At 31.5% G+C, this 21,629-nt stretch overlaps 1 protein-coding gene and 1 long non-coding RNA gene across 3 annotated transcripts in view; one reads left to right on the forward strand and one right to left on the reverse strand.

The window, feature by feature from the left end:
- LOC126749132 (plexin-B) overlaps window positions 1-21,629 on the forward strand; it is a 559,001-nt gene that overhangs the window by 481,813 nt on the left and 55,559 nt on the right. The gene's annotated exons all lie outside the window — the stretch shown is intronic.
- On the reverse strand, window positions 11,821-20,327 carry LOC126749134 (uncharacterized). The gene is made up of 3 exons (XR_007664904.1): window positions 20,119-20,327; window positions 14,996-15,168; window positions 11,821-12,571 (listed from the first exon to the last, which is right to left on the reverse strand). It is a non-coding gene; the product is annotated as an uncharacterized LOC126749134 (long non-coding RNA).

Below are 21,629 nucleotides of genomic sequence, written 5' to 3' on the forward strand. Positions count from 1 at the left end.
AGCATGCTTTGTACTCAACACGCGCGTCAAATCAAAGTTGTAAAGCAAGAACTGCAAGAGATTCAATATTCAATCTATAGGCACGACGTCGCACGCATGAGGTGAATAATATTTTGTTGAATAAGTAACATTTAATTTATATTTACCAGCCATGGTCTTGTAGCAATTAAGCTACTGAAATGTGATTACAAATATAGCTTAAAAACAAACAGATGCAATCTACGCCCATAGAACTCATAGCAGAATAACTTATTTTAGTAAGTAAATATTAGACAATACCATTAGGCGATTTAGATAAACCGAGCGCACTTTATTTAAATCCACGGGAGAAAATACATTATTATTTTATGTAAAATTTAACCATATAAAACATAAGTCGATTAGGTTTTAGGATTTTAAATTTATTAACATAATTTTTACTGAATTAGAGTTTTTATTAAATAAATCTAATCTAGGGTCGCTCTTTGTGTTTGTCTAAGCTTTTGTTGGAAAGTTTTATGGTGAGTGCTTTCTTTTACCTGTTTCAAATATTTCGCTATGAAGCTTTTTTTATATCCACGAACCAGAGCTATCACATTAACAGGAAATTTTTGAGTTAACTGAAAAAGTATTACTTCTCTTTTTTCTCTTATGGTAAAGTAAATGAGATTTTTAGTATTCTATAAATCCAGCTCATTAAAAAATAGATAAATTATGAATAATTACAGTTAGATTTCGGAAGCTATATTCTTGTCGCAGTCGTTTGTACAGTGTTTATTTTTAACGATAATTGATCATTTCCTCGGTAGTGTAGGGCGGGGCTAGTTGAGCCACGGGACTAGTTGATCCACGCACCATATGACAAAAACCTAACACTTTTTAAGGAATCCGAGTGAACACGAAGCTACGTAGACCGGCCGTATTAGTTTATCTTATGAATTTAGTTGATCGCCAGCAGTTTAAGCGGAGGTATCATCAATTTTCTATTTTTGCACGCGAAAGTAAAAAATCGATATTGAATGTGTTTTTGGTCCTACTTCGTTATTTAAAAGTTGTGGACTTCAAAGTAAGTACAATATTTGTTCATAACCGTGTTATTTTAATAATATTTAGTTAAAAAATAACAGTTCTAAATACATTTTTTATTATGTGTTGAATTCCAAAAACGTGTGTGGGGTTAGTTGATCCAAAATTAACGGGGCAAGTTGAGACATGGCTCAACTAACCCCCTTTCATGTATTTGTTTTATTTTATATATACAATAATATTTTTGCTATTTTTCCTGTTTTATTTTCAGATGCGTACTTACAAGAGGACGACCGCACGTGGAGAGGCAACAAAAGAGCAGCTATTTAATGCAGCAAAAGCAGTTGAAAATGAGGGAAAAAGTATTAGAACCGCAGCAACTGAATTTGGAATTGATCGAACGACACTGGGCCGATATATAAAAAAATTAAAGAGTGGAGATGGACCAGACGAAGTAACAATGGGATATGTTGCATCTCGTTAAGTTTTTTCTTTAGAGCAAGAAGAAATTGGCATCCATTTTTTATAGTCTATCGCCAATTCATGTTAGACGTCTAGCCTTCGAATGTGCAACAAAATATAACTTAAATGTTCCTGAACCTTGAAAGATAAATTAAATGGCAGGAAAGGACTGGTTGACGGCTTATTTAAAGAGAAACCCTCAGCTCTCAGTAAGAAAACCAGAATCGACAAGCTTAGGTTGAGCAATCTCGTTCAATAAAAAATAATGTTAATATGTTTTTCGAAAAACTTGCCAACGTTATGGACAAGTATAAATTTTCGCCATCAAGAATTTGGAACACAAACGAAACGGGCGTGTCTACAGTAACAAAACCTTCAAAAATAGTAGCAGCGAAGGGAAAAAGAAACATAGGTGCTGTTACTTCAGGACATCGTGAAACTAATGTAACCCTAATTACCGCCGTATCAGCAATAGGGAATACAATACCACCCATGTTTGTCTTTCCCAGAAAAAAATTTAAACCCTATTTTATTTCAAACGGTCCTCCAGAATGCATCGGTGCAGGAAATGCAAGTGGTTGGGTGACTGATTTAGAATTTTATGATTTTATGAAGCATTTCGTTAAACATACAAGCCCTACTAAACAGTCTCCTGTTTTAGTTTTACTGGACAATCATTCATCACATTTATCAATTGAGACCGTAGAATATGCAAAGAACAACGAAGTGGTAATGCTTTCATTCCCACCACACTGCACCCACAAACTTCAACCACCGGACGTGTCAGTCTTCGAGCCTTTCAAGAAGTATTTGGCTTCTGCCCAGGATGCATGGCTTCGTAACAACCCCGGACAGACAATTAGCATATACGAAATACCAAAAATTGTTGCCACAGCTTTGCCATTAGGAGCTACAAGTTCCAATATAATAAATGGATTTTCAAAAACGGGTATATATCCTTATAATCGTGATATATTTTCTGATACAGATTTCGCGCCATCATATGTGACTCATTGTCCAGTTCCCGAATCTATATCTCAGCCGCCGTCGACAGAAAATAACAGCATTTCTGCCAGCACTTCCCAAACCATAGCTCCAGAAACATCTGATGACAACGGCATACCATCTACATCTACTGGAGCTTTTTCACCTGAAAGCTTGCGGCCTTTGCCTAAGGCAGGACCAAGAAAAACACAAAACCAGAGAAAGAAGAGAGCTTGCGCGATTTTGAGAGACACGCCAGAAAAAGAAGCACTGGAGAACAAAGCAAAAGAAATATGAAAAGTTCTGGTAAAGTAGATAAAAAGAAGAAAGAAGCTACTAAAAAAGCTATTTTAACAAATATACATATATATATACATAATGTGTCCTACTCAGTTAATACACTATTGAAAACTAAAGAACGACGGTCCAATATTACTTCTTCACATTCAGACGATGGAAAGACTCTAGGAGCCGTTGCTCGAGAAAAAGAAAACAAGTTTTCCAAGAACATAAAATAGCATAAAATAAATAGGAAATCTTTTTCCCCATTGCCATCATCTGAGTCTGAAGATGATGAATATTTATGTCTGATGTGCCTAGCAGCATTTACAGATAGTGTTCCGGATGAAGAATGGATACAGTGTTCCAGTTACAAAAAATGGGCTTATTTAAGGTGCACTCCGGGTATTAGTATAAAAAATTATATACTTACATGACGGATATTAGTATAAAACTGACTTAACCAGCCATTATCTTAGTTTAGTTTGTGTGGTTCAACTAGCCCCATGTGTCGGTTCAAGTTGCCCCATATGTGGGGTAAGTTGAGTCAACTGTACCCAGCCATATTGCAGTCATTTTTACCTAAATAAAACAATATTTCGTAAAACTTATTAATTGCTTTTTAAAAACAAATATATACATCAATAATCCCTAGAATGTTTAATTATTTATATTAAATAATAACAACATGACCTTTCATTTTTCCAAATCCGGCTCAACTAGCCCCACCCTACCCTACATCAATGAAGCCTCCATTCAATTCTTGTGAAGTTTCATATTAAACAGACGCTATTTTATCGTTTAAAATGTTACTTAAAACCAATTAATACTGAGATTGATAATAAATTGGCATTGTCGCTTAGCGTCTTGTTGGGATTAAGTACCGACATGGAGTAAAATGATAATAGCTGTTTATACTTGCTCTTTTAAAGAAATTTTTCATCTTATTGGAAAGCTTGTTAGGACTTGTTATAAATAATGTACCTTTTTCTGAATTAGGTGTTACTTATTAAACAGAAAACAAGAATGTATAATATTAAATCCACCAACCTTGCCTAATGTTAATAACAGCTTTTTCAGGTCGTGGCTAAAGTTTATTATTTAAATATTTTTCCTAAACTTGGTAAATTTGTTCTATATAGGATTTTCCATATTTTATCCGACCGTGTATGTAAGCTCTATAAGTTAAATTTTATATACTACTTAATGTCATTAGTTACTGAAATTAACCCACATGGTCGCATCAAAATCGATTTCGGCAACATTTCTTTGAATAAAACCTTAAATGGTCATATTCCTCTTGTCTTAACTATACTCGGTTCTTATTTTTGAGTTTTCGAGTTGGGAGTTCAATAACATATATTGTAGAATATAATACACATATGCAGTTGTAGCCACCTCGTTCATAATATGCCAACCACTATTATTATAATTGCATAAAAATAGCTTAGGTAAGAGACATTAGTGAATATATAAAATAACCTTAGTCCAACACGAAGTCCTCATAAATTTAATTGCATGGCTGTATACTTTTCATGCTTAATATGGTACTGTAATTAAAAATCTAATTGACGAAGCTTGACAAGTACGAGTAATTTATGGTCTATATAAAGAATCTTTAAATGAAACTCTGGTTCCAAAGGTTTGACTTAGATTGAATATGATTTCATTAATTTAATGAAACCTTAAGCCATTTTTAAATATAAACTTAAGCATAATTGCAATACAGTAATACAGTAAGTATAATTTAATATTACTGTTGCCTAGAGCTGAATTCAATCTCGTTTTTTTCTCTTTATCAACAGCCGGACGCTAAATTTAACTTTTAGCTCGTTTTTAATATTATTATTACTATTAATATACAGGGTGTCCGGAAAAAGGAGGCCAATCCGCCGGCCACATATAGGGTAGACCAAAATAATGCGACTTTCGTTATGCCATTTTTTAATTGGGCGCTCGGTATTCAATATACAGGGCGTCAAAATGAGAAATATAAAATCGTTTTTTTTTAATAAGGCGAATGTTTCATAAGATATTAAATTGAAATTTGGTGTGAGGCGGTTTTTTGAAACGAGAAATTGAAATCCGTTCACGGATTTGCTATACCTCGCAGAGGGCGCCATCTGCGGTATATTGCATGTGTTAAAAATGCCAAAACTTTTTTGTACACCTGTATAATAAAGTTCTAGTAAAAAATTCTAATTATCCAATCTTTTCTTGTAAAAAAAGTATTCTTAGTAAATGTCGTTTTGAGAATCCGTTTATTAGCTATCTTAATTTTAAAATCTAGATATATTTTAACAAGTTAACTAAATAAACGTAAATTATTTTTTCTAAATTAATGCTAAATTACTTATTATAATAAAATCATAAAATATTCACCCTAAATTATTTGTTCAACGTGACCATTTGTTTGTATACACATACGAGCCCTCTTTATTAATGAAAATCTAAGGCTTTCAAAAATATTTGGTTTCAACCTGAAATACTCTCCAGCTGCAAGGATTCTTTCCCTTAAATAATCCTCGTTTAAAATCGGAACCATATACACAAAATCTTTCATAGATCCCCAGAAAAATCCAAAGGTGTAAGGTCGGGCGAATGAGGTGGCCACGGAACAGGAGCATCTCGACGCCTACCAATCCAGCGATTAGAAAATACTTGATGTAAATAGTTCCTAACATTTATGGCAAAATGAGCCAGAGCACCATCGAGTTGAAACTAAAGATTTTGTCTTAAATTTAGAGGTAAATCATCAAGCAAATCGGGCAGTATTTCTTGTAGAAACAACAGAAATAATTCACCAGGTCAAATTACCTGGTAAAATCCTACTGGTCAGATCCTAAAAGAAAGTTAACCACAACACCTGCCCACTTGATGATGTGTCTCAACTATGGTCCTAGGATTCTCTTCAGCCAATATGTGTGCGTTATGGATATTTGTCATGCCGTTTCTCGTGAACGTGGCCTCGTCAGTAAATAGAATCGCACTTATAAAATCCACATTTCTATTATTCATTTCACATAACCATCTACAAAAGGCAAGTCTTGCCTCAGGAGCGTCGTGTAAAAGACCCTGTACTTTTTGAAGATGAATTGGATAAAGTTGTTGACTCCATAAAATATGATGTGTCTCGGTTTTCCTAATATTTCTCACCCGTTCAGCCAAAACCTTAGTACTAATGTTTGGTGATTCTTCGACAATTCTTAAAATGTCTTCCCCTTGCCCTGATTGCATCGCACGACATCCGCCGCAATTACCCTTCCGTCTTTCGCTGAAACTTCCAGTCTCCCTTAGACAGTTAATCAAATTTAAAAAATATTTTCTTTTGGGATGAAATCGGTTTGGGAATGTCTGGGTATAGCGTCTAGCGGCTAAACTAGCATTGGAGTCAAATTTTCCGAGTTAAGAATTGACAGGTATTTACCGTTTACAATAATATTTAAAACTTGCCAAACATTAAAAACATATCCGCAATTTCGGAAAAGGGTACATTTCTTGGTCTATGAGCCATTATGGTTTTATAAGTTGTAAGAAAACACGCCAAATACAAATATGTAATTAAAAAACGTAGACTTATCTTAGGAGTCATTGAGAAGCTTGTAAAGAGCGTCAGAAGCATTTAAATGTGTTACTTTGACAGTACGTAAAAAATTACTGGATCCGGGAGGTCAGCCGATTTGTTTAGAAAGAAGTATCTAGATTTTAAAATTAAGATATCTAATAAACGGATTCTCAGGCCGACATTTACTAGGAATACTTTTTTTACGGAACGGATTTCAATTTCTCGTTCCAAAAAACCCCCTCATACCAAATTTTAATTTAATATCTTATGAAACACTCGACTTATTTAAAAAAAAACGATTCTATATTTATCACTTTGACGCCCTGTATATTGAATACCGAGCGCCCATCTAAAAAATGACATAACGAAAGTCGCATTATTTTGGTCCACCCTATATGTGGCCGGCGGATTGGCCTCCTTTTTCCGGACACCCTGTATAACTTATAAAATACGTTTCGAATTAAGAAAACAAAGCTATTAGCTTTTAAAACTTTCAAATTTTAACAAGTTGAAAAAATCAACACAACACCCAAGTTTATCTAAAAAAACAACTTATTATACCTTATAAAATAAATTACTGTTTTTTAGGATTATTGGAAATTTGACAAGTACGAGTAATTTATGGTCTATGTAAAGAATCTTTAAATGAAACTTTGGTTCCAAAGGTTTGACTTAGATTGAATATGATTTCATTAATTTAATGAAACCTTAAGCCATGTTTAAATATAAACTTATAGCATAGTTGCAATACAGTAATACAGTAAGTATAATTTAATATTGCCGTTGCCTAGAGCTGGATTAAATCTCGTTTTTTCTCTTTATCAACAGCCGGACGCAGAAATCTAACTTTTAGCTCATTTTTAATATTACTATTATTAATAATATATAACTTATAAAATACGTTTCTAATTTAGAAATCAAAGCTGTTAGCTTTTAAAACTATAAAATTTTAACAGGTTGAAAAAATCAGCACAACACCCAAGTTGATCTAAAAAACAATTTATTATCCTTATAAAATAAATTACTGTTGTCTATGGTACGAAGGGAAAAAAAACTATATTTATCTAATATATGCGCTGAAAAAAATATTAAAAAAACCTGGAGGACTCTTAAATCTTTTAATGTTTGTTCAAATAATGATTTGAATATTCCGGATTATTTACTTAATCCTGAAGATATAAACTCATTTTTCAGTGAATTTTTGCAGAATACGTCAGACTGTTCTTCTAAAATTAATTTTTACAATCAAAATATTTTCAACGACAATATTCAGTTTAATTTTAATTTAGCTAGTGTTTCTCAAATTAATAAAATACTAAATGGTATAAAAACAAATGCTTCGGGGGTAGATGGAATTAGTGCCAAATTACTTAAATATTGCAGTCCCTTCTTAGATGTTTACATTACACACATAATCAATTGTTGTATAGAACAAAGTTATTTTCCTGATCAGTGGAAATTATCAATAGGTAAGCCACTTCCGAAAGTGAAAAATCCAACGAACTATGGTGATCTGAGAATAATTAGTATATTACCGGCTTTGTCAAAGGTTTTCGAAAGGGTTCTGTATAATCAGTTGATTGAGTACTGCGGTGTGAATAAAATTATCCCGGAGACTCAGTGTGGCTTTAGAAAGGATTTGAGTACTGATGTTGCCCTAATTGGAGTTACTGACGACATAATAACGTCAATAGATAAAAAGTTGTCTACTGCTTTGATTCTGTTAGACTTTTCGAAAGCGTTTGACACGATCAATCACGAACTTTTATTGGCGAAACTGAAGTTTTATGGACTTCTCGATGGTTCGGTAATGTTGATTAAATCATATCTTCATAACAGATTTCAAAAAATATTTTCAAATAATTCATTTTCCGAAAAAGCTAGAATTTTATCAGGCGTACCTCAAGGGTCAATCCTAGGACCATTATTGTTCATAATCTACACCTCAGATATACTTACATCATTAAAGTACTGTAAACTGAGAGCTTTTGCCGATGATACCCAGGTTTATCTTCACTTCAATCATCAGGATTATTTGCATGCATCTTCTTTAATAAACCATGACCTGAATTTACTTAACCAGCTTTCTTCTTGCCATAATCTAAAACTTAACCCTCTTAAATCAAATGTTATGATTTTTGGACCTAATAAAGATTTTCTTTAAAATAATTTAAATATCTTATTAAATGATGTTCCTCTTCCCAAGATGGATCGTGCAAAAAATTTAGGCATTGTTCTGGATACTGAGTTGAGGTTTCGTGAATATGTTAAATTGTTAATTCAGAAGTCATTTTTATCACTGAAAATTTTGTATAATAGTCGTCAGGTTCTTAGTTTTCATTTGAGAAAAATGCTTTGTGAGTCTCTGGTCCTGTCCAACTTCAGCTACTGTGATTTTATTCATGGTCCTTGCTTAGACATTGCAGATAAAAATCGTATTCAGAAAGTTCAAAATGCTTGCTCACGGCTAATATTTGGATTACGAAAATACGATCACATTTCACACACATTTAAAGAGCTTAACTGGTTGAGGATGGACAGGCGCAGAGAGTTACACTTAGGTAATTTTTTGTTTAAAGTTTTATTAAACCCCTCCCTTCCCTCCACTTTACGGAATAAATTTGTTCGTTTTCGTAATCGTTTAAACGTTCACACAAGAGTGATCCGATTTCCGGAGAGGATGACACTTCCTCGTCATTCGACTGCAATGTTTCAACGTTCTTTTACGTACAATGCCATTAAACTCTACAATAACCTACCAACTGAATTGTCAACTTTAGATCAGAAGTCATTTAAATCAAAGTTTAAGAAATATCTTTTACATTTAACCTTCAACCCGTAATTTAGGCCTTTAATTATTTATTTTATTTTTGTCAATCTTTTATATTTAGCTTAAGTTTATGACCGTTGAGTAGGGTTCAGTAGAGTAGCTGTCTTAGCTAGACTGCGCCCTGCTTCTCGGGTACTTAATTATAGAATATTATTATTGTCAACTACATCTGTAAATTTTGAATAAAAGACATTTATTATTATTATTATTATTATTATTATTATTATTTTTAAGGATTATTGGACTTATATTGAATTAAATATAACGAAGGGGATCGTTAAAGGCTAAAGTTTATATTTCTTCTAGCTACGTATAAATTTATTTTCTTCTTATTCTAAATTGAGCGTATCAGATACTATGTACCTACTAAATTGATATTTACTTAAATAGCGACATTTATAATTTTTGGCTGTAAATTAAATTAAAACAAAAAAAAATTTACGACTTACTTGTTACCAAAAATTAGTTATTCAGCTCAGCAGTTAATCTTTTAGTGTATATAACAAAATTTGAACTGCTAACGTTATCGTCCTTCCAACTTGACTTTTTAATTTGACATGTTCAAGTTTGTAAATATGTCATAAACCATTATGCTAATATCAATTGATTATTGACTCCTTCCCCGTCTTATTGGTGAAAATACTATCAGATAGGATTCGTCAACAGTAATTGAGTAGCAAAAACATTTTCGAGGTCGCCAATGCCGCCAATATCGAGTTTCTTTTTTCCAATGCTTTGAGTTACCTCGAAAGTAATTGCTCTAGTCTTAAAGTGGAAGATCAGTCATAAGCTTTGACATAAAATAACATATAAATACCGGATAAATTTCAACTATTTAAAAGTAACTGCCTTCTATACTTCTTGACGAATATAGCTTACGGCATTCCACCATTCTCTTATCATGTAAAACATTAAAACTAAAAAAAAATTGTCCTCGTGTTATTTATTTATTATAATAGGTATTTTTTAGTAATTATCGTACTGGGCGCACAAAATAGATAGTGCGCTATCTCACCGAAACATATTTGCTACAACACGTAGAAATATCAAATATATTCGCAGTTCTTGCACATTATTTTGAAAAAACTGACCTACTTACAATTTTTAAATAAATGACACTTTGTTTTGGTAACCGCAAAATGAGATGACTTTTTGATTGTGCTATATTGAGATACAGGTTTAAATTATAACAAATGGAATTGAGTTCCATGTAAGATGAACTTTTTTATTAGAAATAACCTTTTAGTTTCTATGCTCGGTAAGATATGTAAAATTTTCTTATAAGAATTCAGTTAATTAAGGCATATGAAGTGAAAAGCACAAAACTCAAAAATCAAAAAAAATATATCGATTTTGGTTTTCATAAAATCGATTTGTCATGACACTGGTCGTTTGAAAACATGTTAGCTACTCACTTTTGCCTGCCAACTTCAGTTGCATTTTAAATATACCAATCATATAATAAATATTTCTTGGTTACTTTTTACGAAAGGTTTCAAAGAATCTAGTATTTTTAGGGTTCTCTAGCCCTACTGTGAACCCTTATAATTTCGTAATTTCCGTCTGAGAGTATCACAGGACGTGGCTCCCTTGCTGATTGCGTGCATTGCGATAATTTTGTGCAGCTGTCCCTAGCATTTCCGAAGTAACAGATAAAAAAGAGGGTTTATTAAGAAGAGATGTCCCTATTTTACGCTACTGGAATTACTGAATCTTTTAAATGAATATTGCTTAGGGTAATGCAAACTTTGTCGGCGAAATTAATTTCATAGTAAGTTTCTAAAAAAAAATCGAAAACAAATTGATTTTGAGTTAAATATTTAGACGTTAAGTTTTTCATTTGACAAAAAATCAATTTTATTAGATGCTTGTAATAAGAAATTAAGCTATTTTATAAATCTTTTTAATATAGTTAAAGGGCGTTTCATGCAAAGCTTTATTTTTGCTTTGAGGAGTTCATGTAACAGTATATTGTTATACCTCCAACGGAGCTTTATTAAGAGTCATCAATTATTAACAGACTTGAAAAGAAGTTTAGTGTAGCTTCCTATTAGTTTTTTTACAGCATAATATCTGGTTTCCAGTTCTAAGAAAAACGATGAGTCACGGCGGGGTCAAGTTTGTTGCACGCAAGTTTATTTTAACGAAAATTAATTGTTTTTTAATGACTTTTCTCTTACGTCCATTATCTTTAAATATTATAGTCAGTTAAAATTTGTTCAAAACGCCATATAAAATCGAAAAATAAAAATCTCCGGCTTTGCATCATTCACCAGTGGCGGTTCTAGTTCTATTAAGTGAAAAACGTGACTAGAGACAAACGTATTTTTTTTGGACCACGCCTTAATTTTCATCATTCAAGATCTCCTAAATACATACAGTGCTTTCATTTCAAAACGAACCTCCCCTAATAACTTTAAAAAAAAATACTAATTTACCGACATCATACTTTGGTATGTCAAATAGGTATACTATAGTGGGATACATCATTTTAAAGGGCATGCAATCAACCACCCAAAGGTGTATACAACAGGTAAGTTTATAAACTTATAAACAGTAAGGGTGTAAAAAGGTGTTAAAATAAACAATTTAATCAGTTCACAGAATTTATTTTATTAAAAGCTCAAAACGTGCTCCGTTATTCGCGCGACAATAATAAAGTCTGTTTTGAAATTCCTCATGAACATTGGCAAGTGTTTGTCCGCTAATATATCTACATTCGCGGCAATTCGATTCTGTAAATTATTAATATTTGGGCACATGGGGTTTTAAAAACCTTGATTGTTAAATACCCCCAAAGGAAAAAATCTAGTGGTGTTAAGTCTGGCGACCTTGCATCATTCAATTGCACCACACCTGCCAATTTACATCCTCGTATTTTTGAAAAGGTCTCAACAAATTTCTCCAGTTAAATTTTCTTCCAAAAAAAATGGCTCCATGATTTTGTTACCATAAATTCCTGCTTATTCATTAATTGTATGAGTATGATCTTCTCGAAAAAGGTATGGATTTTGATAATCACAGTATCTGCAGTGTTTTGCCGACTTACCAATCCATTTAGAAAAAAAGTTGACTCGTCACTGAAGCAGATGTTCTTTACTAAATGAATCGTCAATTCGCTAGCACATCAGTTCGCAAAATTCAATTCAAAATCGTCTTCTCTTAGTTGTTGAAAGATTGACAAATTTTTTTTCAAAATTTTGTCTACAGAACCTATCGAAATATTATTTAGCTCTGCGATTTTGGGGATAGATAATGTTGGATTCATTGCAAATGGTCCCTGTACCCCAATTTGGCAACCTTCATTAACAACTTTTTCCTCAGTACACTTTTTATTGCAAACAGATCCCGTTTCCTCCAACTTCCTTACCAATTCTAGTACATATTTGTGGTCTACGTTCTTGTCTGGATGTCTGTCATTGAATGAACCGACGGTTCTAAGAGCGCTAAAAAGAAAAATAATTTCTATTTTTTCCGCTATGTACACACCATTTTAATTTATTTGCCTTGCTGAATTAAACAATAATAATCAACTGATTTTTACTGCAGTGTTATTTTTATAGCTGTTAGGTACAATAATAAAAAAAATATTTGGACTCGATGAACTGTTTATTACGATACATTTTTACTGGTAAATCGCTTCAACTTTCAATTTTTTTGACGAAGTAAGATGGAAAATTGTTTTCCATTTAAAATAATGTGTGACATTATAAGGCAATTATTTGACCTGCTAAAGTTGATAAAATGTCACACATTTGTGCTTGCTATTCTCCTATACGTCAACCGATTTTGTTTTTTCAGTCATTCTTGGTTTGGTTGGATAAGAATTCAAAAAATTGAGGTCGATAAAATATCTATTAAATTTTTGGTCACTTTCGCTGGTACGTTAATCAATTTAATTTTTTTTGGCACAGCTGCATAGACATTTTAATACTGCTTACAATGATGTGTCCTACATGAAGAGGTGATTCACAGACCTTTGTCAAATAAAAAATTAAACGTCCGCCTGTATATCTAAATTGACGTGTTGGTTTGAATCATATATCCCTTTTAATTGCATTTTAATTTAATTTGGGTCTTTCACACTTGCAAAATTATTTGTAACAAGAAGTTTGATAAACTGATCAAATGACTGTTCAAAGATTACTCTATACCCTCAACCCATATATCAAGATCGGTTTTGGCTCGAAAAGAATCAGAATTTTAGGTGCTTTCAGGATGGGCTAGATCGGTTTTACCTTAGCGATATCTAGAATCTGGGATACTTCCTTTAAGTTAAACATAACTGTTTCAGCCCAGAAAGGCTCATAATCTTTAACATCTTCGGCTAGGCTAAATCGGTTTTAGCTCAGGATTAATTTTTAATTATTTGTTGGTTTTTCTTTATTAGTAAATAATATTATTCGTAAAAAAAGGACACCAGTAAGTTCATTTTTTTCAGTCCGGAAGAGTCTCGGTCATAAATTTTCAATAAAAAATAAAAAACTTAGGCGTTGACCGAGCATCAGTTCTCTACGGCTTCATTCATACTAAGAAGAGTAGGGCCTCTCCAGTCTTTTTAGTTCATACATTTTACCTTAAATAATTATTTTTTCTATTTTTGCATTTATTAAATTGCTTTGAAAATTTAATGTAAATTATTGACAAATCGCCTCTTAATGTCAATATATGTGGTCAATCGAAATAGGCAGAGGCGATCATCAGGTTAAAGGCTTTTAATTTTACTGAAAAATTTTAATTTACTATGGTCTTTAATATTTAGAAATGATAATTTTTTTTAAATATATGAATAAGTACAAAATAGTTTTTCCTTTAGTCTTGGAAAAATGATATAATATAATAATGGGACATAATCTTCATCATTCTCTCGTAACATCTCATTAATACCACAGTTGAAATTTAGAAAAAGATGGTAAACGAGCATGCAAACAAAAAAAATTCATCAGGTTTACTGTAGGTACTAAAAAAGAAGCGCTCTTAGAGCCTTGGTTTTGTTGCAGCAATGGCTGATTTTTTTCCGATAACATGGAGGATTTTAAAAGCCTTTACGTTTAACCGAAAATACAGCGTTTCTTACAAAAATACAACGGTGTGTCAAACTTTGCCGGTGGATAGATCAAAACCTCTAATAGCGCAATTTTTTTTATTTAAATTTTATCAGCCTCTTTTCTTTAAAAATCTGATAAAGTTAATGTTTTTTTAAATATTTTTTCTAATTAACGGATTAACATCAAATTTTTTTAAAGCTGCGTATAAGTTGGTATTACCGGCATATAAAGTTTCATAAGAAATAAGATTACAATGAAATGATAACTTGAATCCAACTGTGCATTATGTATTTTTTTTAATTAAGAAGAATCCATAACATCCTATGATCTTAAAATTTCTGTGGTCTGTACTCTGTCCAATGGTATATACAATAATAAACAAACTTCTTGCTTATTAACTAAGGGGTGAAAAAAATCGTAATGGGTAGCTTTCGTTATCAGAGGTGTTACTTATCTACCCTTAAAGTTGAACACGCCATCCGACAAACATTCTAAATACAAAACTGGACTTAGACAAAGTTGTATCGCGTATTATGACCTTTATTTTTAAGTTATTAATATTGTTTTAAAAGGTTTTTATCTTTAGTGAAGACTTTTTAAAATTAATGGGATATCCTAAAATAGTGCCACGGGGAGTTTCGTGACCTAACCCACCAATTACATTGACCATGTGGAAACAACGTGTTTCAAATCGGTTCTTTTCTTATGAGATGTTTACTGTTTAGGCAGTAAGTATAGGTTGTATCTATCAAACATTTCTGTGTGCGTCTATGCTCCAATAACGATAGGCTGAATACAAGCAAGCAACAATGATTTATTTACCTGGTTTGTTACCCGGGTCTGAGTATAGGTCGATAATCAAGCCTGTTACCTTGAGTCGAGACAAGACACTGGTTTCGTTTTAATGCAATATTTGTGCAGCCGGCACTTAAGCATCGTGTAGCCGTTTTAGTTGGATGTAAAGAAGTTTTTTTTTATATTAAAATATTAGCGACCTAAAACAATTTTATTTTAAATAATCAATTAGGAAAATTCAAATATATTTATTTATTGTCTAACAGGAATCTAATCCTAATCACTAAGACAATATATCAAAATATAAGTAATAACAATTCATATATCATGAAAAATAATAATAATCATATATAAAAATATAACTAATAAGTAATCATAAACTATGTTCAAGAAGAAAGAAAAAATATATATAAGAGGTATATTAACTAAATAGGTTTACGATAATATTTGACAATATTTTTTTTAAATTACGAGAAGACATATTAAAAAGATCGACATCCAGACTCAAACGGACCAAGTTAAACTAAGAGCATGCTCTGTATAAAGGCTCTTTCTTTGCTAAATTTGTGCTATGTGTTTGTAAGTAGAAAATGTTTTGTCTTCTAGTATTAATGTAAGGCACAACAAAGTGTATAGCTGCTAGCAATTCCGGGCAGTTAATAAGACCATTACACAATTTGAAAAGAAAAAGCAAACAAATGGTTTCCTGATGAAGGGAAAGCATATTGAATCTGCTGAATAACAAGTGCTGATCGTATCCTTGTTCCGGATAAATTCCATCAGTTTTAAAAGCGATATTTTTCAGAAATTTACGTTGAACAAATTAAAGTCTAACAATGTGAACAGTATAGTTTGGATACCAGAGTGGAGCCACATAAAGAAATCGCAATGTTATTAGGGAATTAAATAAGATGATTCTACTTGATATACTAGTGAAGTCTGATGTAGCTCTTATAATAAAACCAAGAGATTTTAAAGATCGAGTATACATACAGCCAGTATATTAGTTAATAATAACAATGTGACATAATGAATTATTTTTTACCGTAATAATATTATCCTAATTATTTACTTTTATAAAGATACACATAAATTTATTATTATTCATAAGTTGTAAAAGTTATCTCGAAATGAAATTAGAAAATCCGACAACTAATCTGGGCGAAATTGTGTTTCGAGAGTATTAGGTTATATCGCGCATTAACCATAGAGTCCGACGGAATTATAAATTTGCAAGCTCTCACTAATTAGCTCTGCTGCTTTATTGCCAATTTTCCAAGATTGTTTCCGATACCCTATAGCCCGACCCTTATTGCCCTTGCCCCTGCTGCTACAGGAACCGGATGCCTTTTCCAGCTGAATAGCCTTTATAGAAACGACAGAAGGGAATTGCCTATATATATATATACTATTACCATTGATGCAATTAATAACATTAGGTATATAGTTTCCGTGAAATTGACTTATTTGCTATGCAAAATCGAGTAACTCGAAACCTGCAAATACTATGGTCAGATGTTATCTCCTCCCAAAGTCCAAGATCGGGGTATTTACATTTCTAATTGTTCTGTTCACTGTACTGTTTGTTGATCAATTTTGGGAAGCTAGTAACAGTATTTAATCGTCACTTATGTTAAGGACAAGTTGGTTACTTCTTTTAAGTCATTTTTCTTATGAATATTATAAAGTTATTTTATTAAAAACTACGACGTGTATCGATTATGTCTCATTATGCATTCTTAAAGTTTATAGTGCATTTTCCTTAATAACGAATGACTGTTTCTATACTTTATTGGATTTTTGGTTTTTGAAGTAGTTTGTGCATGAAAAATCTTTTATCAGAGGAGCATGACACATAGTGTATTTTGCTAAATATTATAGGGACAATATTGTCTGCATAATAGTTTATAATAACTTTATAGTTTATACAACTTTAATAAGGAGCTTATATATACACTGAAAAAACCCTAAAAATTCAAATTTACAATGTTTTATATACGCTTGCATTCTCATCCATCTTCGATTTCATCTGTTGGTTTTTCTACTGGCTACATGAGTTCAAGGAATATCTAAATACCATACAGAGTGTTTCAAAATTCGATGTAAATATTTTAAGACATTTTAATAAATATTTTTACGACCCTCAGAGGTACCGCCCTCGCAAATTGCTTGAAGAAAATCGATTATTTGGAACCGTAACTACAATTATGCATCAATTCTTCTAAAAATTTGCCCATTGTTTTGGATCCTCTTGATATTTTCCCTTCAAAAAATGGTGTAAATCCGAATTTAGGGTAGGATTCGGGGAAGCTTACCCTTCTGATGGCCCATATCTAACGTTTTCTATAAGAAATGTAAAGATCTAGGAACACCATCTAGTTAGCCATGAAAAAATCTACAATTTTTGTCGCTTGCATTTTTTCGATATAATTAAGAGTCGCCAAGAAAATCGCTGATAAAGCAAAGGGGAGCATTATTAAACACGATTAATCTATTAAATTAGAAAAAACGAAGTGTTCTGTGACTGGTTTAATTTTTGTCAAATAAAATTAATTTCACCGAAAAAATGCAAGAAACGATAATTTTAGATTTTTTCATGGCTAATTAGATGATAAGATGTAGATTTTCAAATTTCTTAGTGGAAGATATGGGCCATCAAATGGGTACGCCCCTCTAAATCCTTCCCTAAAATTGGATTTACACCATTTTTGGGACGACAAATATCAAAAGGACCCAAAACAATGGGCACTTACAAATTTTCAAAAAAATTGACACATAGCTGTAGTCAGTGTTTCAAATAATTTATTTTTTTAAGCAATTTGCGCTGGTTTTAGCTCTGAGGGGATGCATTTTAAGACACATGTTTTTAGGAAAAATAAGTCTTATTTTATTTCCAACGATACGCTCTTAAAATATTTGCACAGAATTTTGTAACACCCTGTATCAAAAATAGCTTAAATAAAATTATATTCCAATACTTATCCGTCGCCTCTATTAGGTCACTGGGTCAAAAATGTAATTTTTTAAAACTGTATCTGTTGCGTCACCTGCTTTTTCTTTAATTTTTTTTTTATTATTTGAATAATTCTTAAATCTACCAAATGCAAGGCATTCGTTATACGTTAATACGATTTCATTAAGATTAATTTAATTTTGCTTAAACTAATATGATTTTCTCATAAATGATAAATCTTTATAAAATTCCTATCGTGTATCGAGCCTTAAAATTTCGTTATTTTGTTCCGCAAATTTCACAAAACTGTTTTCCATATTTTTGGACAAAAGAAAATTATTGTTATTGTGATTCTCGAACTCTAAGCTTACCGTGAAAGTCGCTATATATCCAATCGATTTATTTAATTATTACCACCAATTTTACGTTTATACTTATAACTAAACACAGAGTGAAAAGTGCATCTTCCTCTGACCATTTGAACAACCAAAGACGAGGCTGGTCAACCACAGCAAACAAATCTTAAGGATAACACTAGGTTGTGTTCCGATACGTCATTTTAAGGCTGCGGATTGTACTATCTTTAATTATTTTCTTCTAAGGTTTAATTTATTTAATGTAAAATCTATCATTAGGCCATTTTTCTCTTTTCTATTTAAATTTCACCTCAAAACAGAATTTAAAATGAAGAACTAAAAATTGACGGGAGAAAATTAAAAATACTTTAAATGCTTGATAGACATCAATAATGACTAGAAAAGATAATTTATTAAAAAATGATTTGGAATTCCTTAAAAATAAAAGATACAAATTGATTCCATTGGTCTACAAGAAAATTATAAATATTTAAAATATGTGAAAACATATAAAAGATAAAGTTATATTCAATTCCTGGACATGAAAAATGAAAATGATAATTAGTCCGAAAATCTGGAACATATACGTAGAATGAATGACATAAATGACTTATTGTCTGAAAGGTAAGTTTAAAAAAACTGAAGCATTAAGAATTTTCAAAAGAATCAAAAACTAAAGATTTTGTCAATTTTGGAATGTCTTGTAATAAACTTGAAAAAACAAAATTAAATTTGAAAATTAATAGTTGGGGCATTGGAGTAATGGCTTGTAACATCTTGATTTATTTCAAGTTCTTTCATTAAAACTTTTAAATAATTCTATTTACTCGTATGATGGTGTGTTATAATCAAATTAGTTTTACTCTAACCCATCCCATAGTTCCAATCATAGTTGAAACTATAATTATTCTAGGCTAGTACATTCTCAAAATATTTAAAAAAAGTGCAAGAATGAATATATACATCCGCCAATTCAAGTAAAAGACGTAACATCTAATTGCACTTAATTACAAAATATACAGACTGTAGTATTTTAGTTTTTTTTTTTTTTAATTTTAAAACTTGGCCAATGATGTTTCATGTAATGATTCAGTGAAGCTCCGAGAGCCACAATATCAAAACTTAAAAAAATATATATATTGCCTAGTTTTGTCGTCAAACTGAATAAGGTTACCTTTTTGATCAGTTTCTGCTTTCCAAATAATCTGCAGTGTAAGGACCAAATAAACAATATTGAATAATTGATTTAATAAGTACCAAATATCATAAATCTGGCATCGATTTCATTTAACGAATATAATATTTTATATGCAGCACAGTAACGCTGTAAAATCCAAAGAGCAAAAATATTCCAAAGATAACAAGTAGTTGCCTTCATATCATGTGCAAAAAGCAGTTTTTTTGCTTATTGAACTTATTTGTTTGCATTTCGTTGTTGCCAAAATGGAAAAATCCGGGTGATGTATTTTCTTTATTGACTATATCAAGAGAGTTTTCGCTTCTACAATCTTGCTGGAAATCAAAAAGAGATCACTAACGAGTACTATTTTTTTTTCATTTGTTTTCTGGAACTTACGACTTCGGATTTACTATTTATATATACATTGAGCACTTTATTTGCAAACGGAGGATCTAAATGAAAAATCACCATTATAGGCGTCCATATTTTCATTTACCATAAAAACAAATTCGTTTTTATGAACCTTTGGAATAATTTGGAAATGGCTAGAAGTTTGTAAATTGTTTTTGCCGATAGAGTCAATCATTTTAAGAGAACGCTAAGGAAGCAAGTACACAACGTCAAAGAAGATTTAAACTATCATGATTTACAAGAAAATTACCTAAATTAAGGTCCACATGAGTTCCTGAAACAAGATAAACTACTAAAAACTAGATCCTATAGGTGAAAATATTAAACTAAACTAACCGACTTAAACTACAAAGTAAGAGCAAAACAGCGCACAAACTAAGAGGATAATAATTACCGTATTTATATTTTCATAACAATATTAAATGTTCGATATTAATGCGAAACGCAACGGTCAAGGTCTTCCAGGATCAATAGGTACGAATCAAGTTGGTGTTTATGACCTAGAAATCTGCTTTATACATTTATATCTTGATTAACAAATCAAATACATACATCAAGATGGTATAGGGGAGAAATATATTAGGAGACTATTAAATAGAAGAGTGATATTTTATTTGGAAAGTATTGAAATTAAGCACATCTGAATTCATTTCGGAAACACTGCTGAACATCAATTTATCAAAAACATGAAATTTCACGTACCGAGGGATCGGCTTTTTTCCTTGTTCCCTACACCATTTTGATCTGTGTAATTCTGCAACATTAGTTATTAAGTCTTTTGAATATATTAGTTTTATCAGTATGAAGGAGATAATTAATATTAGCAATATAAGTAATAAGCAGGATTAGATCCAATATGCGACTCTGTGGAATTATTAGTATTATCCGGTTTTTCATCTTTACTTACTTTAGTATTTGTATAAATTATCTCAGCACTATATTTTTTGATAATAACAATAATGAACTTTTGTTAGATTCAAGATAATTTCTAATTTATGAATATTTGTTGAAAAATCAGTTTAATATTTACCTCACATAAGGATGTTAAAAATGTAGTAGTCTGGGGCTTCGATCCAAGCTAGCAATCCAGCCATTTTAGCATTAGATTAATTTCGTTTAGGTGTATAGTTAAAAATAAATACTTAATAATTAGCTATAATCTACATTAATTACATTATGCTCATTCAGTTTAAATAACGAAACTTTTGTAGCCACTTTTTCCAGGTCAGGCTTCCGCATCTGGGTTAGGGTAATTTCTAGTTGTAACCTTTAACAGGTAATGGCAGAGTTTATTCTATTTTCCCATTTACTTTGAGTTACACACACATTGTCCTAATTCTATGATTTGTCTTCTTATTTAAGACAGATCATCAAAAACATTCCATTATTTTTAGTTTAAATTAAAGCTAAATGTAATATTTATAGATTATTGCTTAACTCTAGTGATGATATATGTATTATTATGTCCTAAACACCCCAAAAGGTTGAAGCCATATATTATTTCAAGTAGCTGGTTATAGTACAGCTGATGAGTGAAGCGCCTTATTACTTTTATTGTTGTGATTGCAACCAGGGATATAATAGTCGAATTCAGGTTCATCTGTTGTACTAAATTATCTAGCAAAATCATTTTATTTCAGATGTATAAACCATACATATAAACTAACCTATCTCTTATCTATGATATTATCTTGATACATTCTGATTCCCTGGATGAACTTTTGTTTCTAACTTCAAAGTAGCTCTAGGACTTAATAAAAT

This window comes from Anthonomus grandis, chromosome 22 (assembly GCF_022605725.1).
Source record: "Anthonomus grandis grandis chromosome 22, icAntGran1.3, whole genome shotgun sequence".
Taxonomy (NCBI): Eukaryota; Metazoa; Arthropoda; class Insecta; order Coleoptera; family Curculionidae; genus Anthonomus; species Anthonomus grandis.